This window comes from Juglans microcarpa x Juglans regia, chromosome 6D (assembly GCF_004785595.1).
Source record: "Juglans microcarpa x Juglans regia isolate MS1-56 chromosome 6D, Jm3101_v1.0, whole genome shotgun sequence".
Taxonomy (NCBI): Eukaryota; Viridiplantae; Streptophyta; class Magnoliopsida; order Fagales; family Juglandaceae; genus Juglans; species Juglans microcarpa x Juglans regia.
In genome coordinates this window covers 5,032,750-5,042,708 of record NC_054604.1, presented here as the reverse complement: position 1 = coordinate 5,042,708, position 9,959 = coordinate 5,032,750, and positions in this window count along the sequence as shown.

Sequence of the window (9,959 nt, the reverse complement as noted above, 5' to 3'; positions counted from 1 at the left end):
GATAATGAAAATCTTGCGGACTTCCAGTCATTTAATGCCACAATCCCCTGCATATCTAGATCTCTGATTGAAAAGAGGTTTCAAGAGTTGTACACGAATGCTAAATTTAAGGAAGTTCAGCAACAAGTCAACGGCATCATTGACTTCAATCCAAAGTTACATAAAAGTGATGGTGCAGTAAAAACATATATGGTAGAGGATGAAGTTTGTTTAGAAGAGTTCACTAAGCTGGTTACCCATTTTGTGGACTTTAGTGACAAAAATGCAGTTGCAAAGTACTCTTGTGGATTATTTGAGATGAGAGGGATATTATGTCGGCATATTTTGGTCGTATTCAGATGTAACGATATTAAATTTTTGTCAGAACTCTACATTTTAGATCGATGGAGGAAGGATATTAAAAGGCGATACACATTAATCCACAGTAGCTATGATGGAGGGGAACAGCGGGCAGATGCTAATAGATATTCAAATCTTTTAAATATCTGTTATCAGATGATTACTCACGCAGCGGGTTCGCAAGAGCATACTGAGGATGCGAGAACTAAGTTATATGCAATGATTGATTTGTATCGTGCCAATCAAGAACTCTCATCAATGACTCAAATTGGTTCCAATGTTGATAGTACGGCAAAGGACACTACGGTCGATGGTTCTAGGGAAGTACATAGTCCGCGTGTTGTGTGAGGCAAAGGCAGACCTCCTTCTCTAAGGAGAGCATCCAGGATGGAGATAGACATGCGGAAAGCTAAAGCAAAGACTAAGAAAGCACCAGCAAAGGGGAAGCGTAAAGAGGTGATGATATTTTAATATCCGCTTTTTATATATATTTTGTTTGCGAAGAAAATTATTTAGTTTTAATTTTTTTTGTTAAATCAATCATTAGCGGGATGGAGGACATACCCAAGTTGTGGATAGAGGAGATACACCGATCGTAGAAGTATGCAGGAATTTATTTGGCTCTTCTGAGATGGTATATTCGGTCCTATTGTATATAAACTTATTAATAATATCTATTATTTGGCTATATATTTACGTTTGATTTCCATCAGGCTATTCCAGAAAGAGAAAGCGTGGCTGTAGACGATATTGGAACCGAACCCCGAGAAACAGTGATGCAGAGTCAAGAAAGCGTAAGTGGTTCATAGCTTTTTTTTTTTCAAGTAATATACTAATATATATTACTTGAATAATATATTTTGTTGTTTATTCTTTACAGATGCAATTTGGATTTGATGGATCACAACCGTTGCAATGATGGGTTCTAGGATAAACTTTTTGTCTATTGAATGTATTGCACGGGTTGGATTATAGTTGTGGATTGGATATATTTTGTGTGTTTGAGGGATGGACTTTGTTGTAATGGTTGGATTTGATAATTTAGTTGTGGATTGGATATATTTTGTGTGTTTGAGGGAGGGACTTTGTTGTAATGGTTGGATTTGATAATTTAGTTGTAAAAGCCACAGCCAACAACTTGTCTGTGCATAAAAATAACATGCAAGCAAACGTTGTCATCCTTTTGATTAATTTAGCAGAAAATAATGTGACAAATTAAGCACATGCATGACTACTTGGATCGCATTTACATGCATGACTTTTAAAAATAATGTGATCACCACTACCTGGATCACATTTACATGCATGACTTTTATCATGACTACAACTTCCATTTGTCTTGCTCTTGCCAGAAATATTTTCCTGATCATCATTCTCTAATTTCAATCAATTAGAGAGTGCGCGCGTATCTTCTTCTTCTTTTTTGTTTTTAAAGGAATTAATAACATATATAGATATAGGAGGGATTTAGCCACAAAGAATAAAGAATCGTGTTGAGCTAGACAGATTCGAGCTGAGACCACGCACCAACATTTTTGACATTTTAACTCACAACCATTCTCTAGCAACCATAATCTGTTGCTCTAGCAAAGATAAACTTAAGACAAACTGAAAATAAATGTACAAGTCCAATACAAATTTAAAACAAATGTACAAGTCCAATACCTAAACATAGAACTAACAACAATCCCAAATTACTTATATAACACTAGGTAAAATACATGTACAAATGCAAAACAGCAATAAATCCGAAGTAGCGTGCCTACACGCCTTATTTTAGCTTCTTGTGCATTAAGCAGCGACTCCTTTTGCATAACTTCATCGCTTTTATTGGATAGTACTATCTGCACCCTCTCGAGGCGATCCACTATCTTACGCAGCTCAATCTCCCTCTTTTCAAGAAGCTCGAGTATCTTCTCGACCTCTTTCTCTTTCTTTAACAATTCATTCATTTTTTCTTCAACTTGTAACTCAATCACTTCATTACCATCCAACCACTTGAAAAACTTACAGTATGGTAAGCCCTGCTCATTTCATGCATATATTGTATTGTATTAGAAATGAATGAATTGTACTATATATGAAATTAATATATATAAAAAATGTTTCAGGCAACAAATAATGTAGTTACCTGGGTATTATATTTTGAACATCCTAAGAAGGGTCGTCTAGGATTTTTTGCAGTAGTTGACCATTTCAATGTGGCTTCGAGCTCGCAAAAGCACAATGGTTTTCCCAAAGCACGTTTGGGAAAAGATGAAGAAGATATTGATGAAGATGATGATGACATTCTAAGATGAACCCCCATAAAACAATTGAATAACAGTTTTATAATGATGGAATAAAATTAGTAGGCAAGAAGTTTTAATTAAGTAACTACGAGCCATCATTCAAGTTGTATAAGTATGCTATGAGTGTTTAATTATTTTGGTGTTCTTCAACTTGTAACAGGAAATCCTTAATTGCAGTTAACTATTTTCCCTTACACTGCAACCTTTGCAGCTTTTGAACTCCCTTTAACCCCCAAATCGTTACACTTGCTGAGAAAGTTAAAGCAAAACCCAAAAGTCTAATTTTTTTTTCCTTTCATACACTCAAGTTACTTATTCACATATTCTCCAGGATCCTAACTTGTTTCTCCTTTGGACCCAGGATAACTGCACTGCCTTTTGTGGAGTAAAGATGGCTATTTGATTCATACCCATTTATGGGATCCTGGATCCTCACAACCAAATGGGTGTAGAGATTAAAATTCTAGTGGCACATAATTCAACAAGTTTTTTTTTTTTTTTGTCACAACTTCAGGAGATGGAGAAAGCAAAGGTGAATTTATAACATAGAAAAGCAATGGTACGTTTGTTAAGTTCCCAAACGAAACATCTAATTTCCTATAATTGCAATGTTTGGAACTAGAAGAAAAAAGCTTCTCCAGAACAAGGGACTGCTTCTCATGTGGTCCAGCTGATACCATCACCACTCTTTATAGAGGAGTTGTAATCAGACAGGAATCTACTCCAAATGTGCACCACTAAAACCTTTCTACTTCCTAGCTTAATTGGCTCCATTAAGCAAAGTTCTCCCCTCCATGTTCTAAGGCTCCGAAAGAGATTATTTGTTATATACATTTAGATACAGCAATGCCAATTTCCCTTTTTCCTATTTGTTTTGTTTTTTTTTTTCTCAAGCCCTCAAGAATCGTTTACAGTACACACACAGAAGCCCTACAAACCCATCAGAAAATACGTCCTTAATCGGCCTTGTTTCTCCAACACCACACACCCAAATATATTTCTAGCTATTCAAATGACATTTTCGTTTGTACATTGTTTCTCCTCGTAGTTATCTCTTGCACTGCAAAAAATATATTGCAAACTGCCCCATTGAATTCAAATGTAAGGTACAAAGATAAATAAAAAAGCAAAAAATTCAAATTGCAAGGTATATAAATAAACGGAATCCAAATAAACAAAATGTGAAAATCATAAGCACAAATTTGATTCATTAAAGTAAAAGCAAAAATCCAAATAAAACTTGGGGGGTTAATCGAGCAGAGGGAGGACCGTGTCCAGTCGCGACCTCAGGGGTGAAGACGACGGGGATGGAGGTTCGGGGGAGAGGGAGGACGACGAGGATTTAACCATGCAGGGTCGTGGAGAATCCGTTTCGTCTCGCGGGTTCGTGTGGGTTAGGGTTCGTGCGAAACAGAGGGATGCGGGCTATGGGTTAGGGTTCGTGCGTGGGGGAAGAAGAGAGGGGTGGGATGCGGGGGAAGGAGGTAGATTAGTGTTAGGGTTCGTGTGAAACGGAAGGGATTGGGTGCTATGGGTTAGGGTTCGTGCGTGGGGAAGAAGAGAGGGGCGGGATGCGGGGGAAGGGTAGTTTCGGCTTGCGGGTTTGTGTGGGTTAGGGTTCGTGCGAAACAGAGGGATGCGGGCTCTGGGTTAGGGTTCGTGCGTGGGGGAAGAAGAGAGGAATGAGATTAGGGGGGAAGAAGAGAGGGATGGAGCTTTGCGGGGGAAGGGAAGAGAGGGATGCCACGAAGCTTTGAGGAGGAAGGGAAGCTACTGAATTCAAATTAATCGATACGTCGTCGTTTCACATTAATGCCACGTAGGCGCCGAGGCCGCAACGGGGACAATGCGCGGTTGCGTTTAGCATTTGTATATATATATATATGTTGAGGTATAATATTAAACTATAACTATATTATATCGTCAGAGAGTCCTGATCAGAACAAACCCTAATTGTTCTGTACGTTCCATGCGCATATTATATCTTCCCCTAGCTGCTTGCACTCATTAATTTGAAGCAAATGCAATGAAAAGATCTCTGAATGTCTTCAAGATCAGTCAGCCATGCAACAACCTGTCATTACTCGAAGAAGATGAAGTGGGTCACAGCCGAAATAAAATATACAAACGTGCATGCAAACGAAAAGAGATGATGCAAGGATAAATATTAAATAAATATATATAAAAAAAACCCCACGGCCTCTTTATGCAAAATTCAATCTTGCATCATGATCACAATGTTTAGTACAGTATCTACATATATTATATAATTTTTAAGCAAGATTATATAATTTCTTGTTAGCCACGTCATATCTAACCTCATATTAAATGAATGGTGATCACGAGGAGTCTAAAAGAACTTGAAAGATTTTGTGATAAATTAATGTTGTGCAATTAATTAATGTCAATATCGTTTGTCTTATTTAATTTTCTCTATATCTATTAATTTATTATAGTTTTTATCGAAAAATGTGATCATTCTTAAATGCAAACTTTAGAATTAGGTTAATTAGAAGAGAAAATCTATTTATAGGTCTTATTTTTTATACACCCAAGACGTGTGTTTTAATTTTTTAGAATTATAATAGATTTTACTATAAGTGATGTGTCATGCAACATACCGACTTATATATTGCAAAACTATTTGAAGATTGTGATCATTAGGAAAATAAGGTGAACGGTACGTTCTATTATTTGAATATATATAATATACGAATTGTTCTTTTTAATATATATATATATAGAAGATTATCCAGAAAATATTTAATTATATTTTGAACAAGTCGATCTTAAGTACTTAGTCCAATTGAAAATCTTTGGAATGTTAAAGGCTGAGCTGGCTAAGTTATTTCTCTTGTTCTTTTTCCCTCTATTTCCCTCTATCACTAACTTTTAGCAATTGGAAGATGAAACTTTTAGCTTGGGAAATAAGAAGATTATTCTTAAATATAAAAATTAAAAGGACAGGTGTGGCCTTAATAATCAGTCTTTTTTATATATATATTTTTCAAAATTATTCACATGCATGGATGCATGGATGGATACTATTCAGAAGAACGACAAATTAGCATGGCCCCTTCATGAACGTACGTGTTTCTCTCATGTAATTAATCCCGTTAATCACTGTGTTTTTCTCATGTTTTCGTTTTAAATTATTCACGCAAGTCCCAAAAAAAAAAAAAAAAAAAAAAAGGTGGTCGGAATTTTGAGATTGGTCTGATTTGTCTCGGCCTTTCTTAATATGTTTGTCTTTTTATATATATGTACAATTTTCATTTAAATAAAAATCTTCTCCATGTCATTCAAAATTAATATTATTTATTTAATTAAATATACAATATATTTTCATTCATTCATCAGTATATTTTTATTTAATTACTAATTTTAAAAAGAAAATAATCAACATGCCGAGTTTAATAATCATTCATCAGTAATATCTGTTCTCCTGATCCAATCATTATATATGTCGGTACGTAATGTTTACTAATTTTTAAATTTTAATTTCTTTTTAATTATAGACAATTCTTATTTAATTTAAGAAAAATATTATCACTCAAAAAAAATTTTATAAAAATAAATCTACAAATTGATATAACTTTTTATGGTACAATAAAAACAATTTTACAATTTAATCAAGCTACATTAGATTTACTTTTGTGCAATGTTTTAAATTTTGTTCCAGTGATCATTCCGGTTTTAAGTACTGGAACGGAATATTTTTGGTATTGGTGTATTCTAGTGTACCATTTCGGGATTAATTATATAATACCATAAAAACAGTTTTACAATTTAATCAAGCCACATTAGATTTACTTTTGTGCAATGTTTTAAATTTTATTCCGGTGATCATTCCGATTTAAGTACTGGAACGGAATATTTTTGGTATTGGTGTATTCTAGTGTACCATTTCGAGATTAATATAATACCATAAAAACAGTTTTACAATTTAATCAAGTCACATTAGATTTACTTTTGTGCAATGTTTTAAATTTTGTTCCGGTGATCATTCCGGTTTTAAGTACTAGAACGGAATATTTTTGGAATTGGTGTATTCTAGTGTACCCTTTCGGGATTAATTATATAATACTATAAAAACAGTTTTACAATTTAATCAAGCTACATTAGATTTAGTTTTGTGCAATGTTTTAAATTTTTGTTCCGGTGATCATTCTGATTTAAGTACTAGAACGGAATATTTTTGGTATTGGTGTATTCTAGTGTCCCGTTTCGGGATTAATTATATAGTACCATAAAAACAGTTTTACAATTTAATCAAGCCACATTAGATTTACTTTTGTGCAATGTTTTAAATTTCGTTCTGATGATCATTCCGGTTTAAGTACTGGAACAGAATATTTTTGGTATTGGTGTATTCTAGTGTAAAGTTTCGGGATTAATTATATATTATATATAAATATTTATATGTAAGTGTGTATCATGTATATGTGTATATATATGGAAGAATTGAAGATTTATAAAATGAATATATGTTGAAAAAATCACAAACTTGAGTTGAGACACAAAAAAAAAAAAAAAAAGAACAGAGAAATTATAAAAAATAATGATATTTTAAAAAAGAGAGAATAAAGGGACATATTTAAAGTTACAAAAAAATAAAATTATATAAATACAATTTATATTCTAGAATTAATTAAATACCATCTGGATTTAAAATTTACAAAAATATTATTCAAGCACAAGAAAATTACAAAAAGGGTCCGAAATAGAATAGGGACCGGAATGGCCAGAATTTGGAGCGAAACAAAACGAAACGAGAAGGTATAGCATTCCAGATACTACATCAGAACAAAAAATTACAGCCGGAACGGAATGAAATTTAAAACTATGCTTTTGTGAGTCTCTTTGTGACTAAAACATTTCCCTTAATTTAAACAATATTTCGCCCGGATGGATAGCGTAGGGTGAAAATTTTACGGCAGATCGATTACATGCACACATTACATAAGACTGTTCATCCGGGCCAGATTTTTTCCTGGCCATGTCAGGAACAAATCTGGGCCGAAACCCGCATTACAAAATCCGGATTAATCCGGGCTGAATCCGGTTATGAAACATGGGTTCCGGATTTAACATCTGGTACCTGGGTTATATATATATATATATATATATATATATAAACCCTCATTCTTCTGTGTGATGTCCTCTCTCTCTCACTCAAAGTCCAGCTCCAAATCCTTGTCCCTGACTCCCTAGCTCTCCATCTCTCTCTCTCGCCCAAAGTGTCAAACGAAAACCCTAGCTCTCGATCTCTCTTCTCTTGCCTAAAGTTCAAACTGAAACCCTAGCTCTCTTCTCTTCTCTGTCTAACTTCTCTCTCTCTCTCGACCGAGTGCCGAAACCACAACCATCGCCACTGGTGCTTTCAGAGGCTACTGTCCACAGAAGACAGAGCCTTTTTGCTACTCTCGGTACGTTCCTCTCTCTCTCTCTCTCTCTCTCTCTCTCTGTTTTGAGCATTTAGATCTCTTCTCTTAGGGGGAGGTTTCTTTCGTATCTAGAGTGTGTTGGGGAAGCCAAAAACCTAGCCATTGTCTCCAGTGACTAGTAGAGCTGCCGTTTGGCTAGATCTATTTTTTCTTTTTGGGTTGCATTTCGTCGCCCAGATCTATAACCTGTTGTGTTGTGGTAGTGCGTGAGTAGTGTTTTGGTTGGCCAGATTCACCATTTACTCGAAACCCTCTCTCTCTCTCTCTCTCTCTCTCTCTCTCTCTCTCTCTCTCTCTCTCTCTCTCTCTGTGTGTTGAGCTTTTATAACTCATGGATTGTTTGGGACATTGGTGTGTAGTGGTATTTGTTAGATTTTAGTTTAGCTTAGATTCTTTGTTGTTATTATTTTGTTAGTTGTGATTGGTGGTGAATAGGGTTTTATAGACTTGTCTTGCTTGACTATTTTAGAGAAAAGCAAATGCTTTTTATAGATGATTGGTGGCCTAATAATGATGTTTAGCTCATGCTTCTTTTTTCTAATCTCAATATTACTTGGCCTAAAATGCATTTTAATTTTGCTTACCCAAACAAGCTTATTTGAAATAATAGGATTTTTGCTATCTGAACTATTTTCTGCCATTATGCTGTCTAGAGTTGTTCACTCCAGAACTTCTTGGCCTATTTCTATCCTTGCTAGCCATAATAACTCAGGATTATGTTAAAATTCAAATATGTTACAAAAAGTTCACTTTTGTGTATTTCACCAAGTCACTAATTCCATTGTAGTTGTAGATCCTTTTAGATTTACCCATATAGCTGATTTTTATCATTTAGTACTCACTGTATTGTTTGGCTTGATATATAAAAGAACTGGTGCAACCTATTAGTGAAAGGGTGGGTTTCCACTCATTTTTGTGGAAAATGTTCTTTGCGAAGCATGATGACTACAAACTGGTAGATGGAACACGATTCTTTCTGGTGAAATGGTCTTGTTTTCATGTAGTAACCTTGGGAAGGGAACACGATTATTCGATTCATTTGCTTTACTTATAAAAAAAATGACTACAAGGTAGATGGAATGAAATATTTCTTTTGTTACTGAACCCTTATTGCTTGGAAAACTGGCATGAACTGAGTGGTGAAGAAAGTAACCCAATGAAGCTTTAAAAACAGTGTCAGATCTCTTGGCCATAATTGAAGAGCAATGGTGGATAATCATAATTAATTGCCTTCTAAATTGAAAAATTAAATAAATATAAGAAGAAAAACTAGAGTCTTGGGAAGTTCTATGTTGAAATAAAGAATAAATTTTATTACTATATGCATTTGCTTGAATTATGCATTTGTTAGTTGAAGTTTTTTATTTTTTAAATCTGGTTACATACTTTTATTCATTGAAAACTATTGAGTTCAACTCATATAAAATGTTTGATTCTTGCCAAACATTATTGTTGCACCCAATCAATTGTACTTATAAAACATTATTGCCAAACACTAGCACATGCATTTGCAAGCATACAATGGACTATTTTGGGTGATATTGAATCTGATATGCATCTTTTCTATGACTACCCTTTAGCTAGATAGGACTGTTTGGGTGCATTTCTTGACATTATTTTGATGTATTGTCATTAATTTCAAAACCATTTTGAGGTGCTGCAATCTTTATACATAAAACCCTCAGTTTTTATACTCATTTTCTATACTCATTTTTAATATTCTATTTGAATAGAACATGCAAAACTAGTTAATGAGCTTTTTGATTTCTTGGCTGTAGGAATTGACAATGGACTATTATTATTTGGTGTGAGATTAAATCACTGATGGGAAGACCGTGCTACTGATTTTGTAACTCATTTCTTGTAATTTTGTGTTTGATAA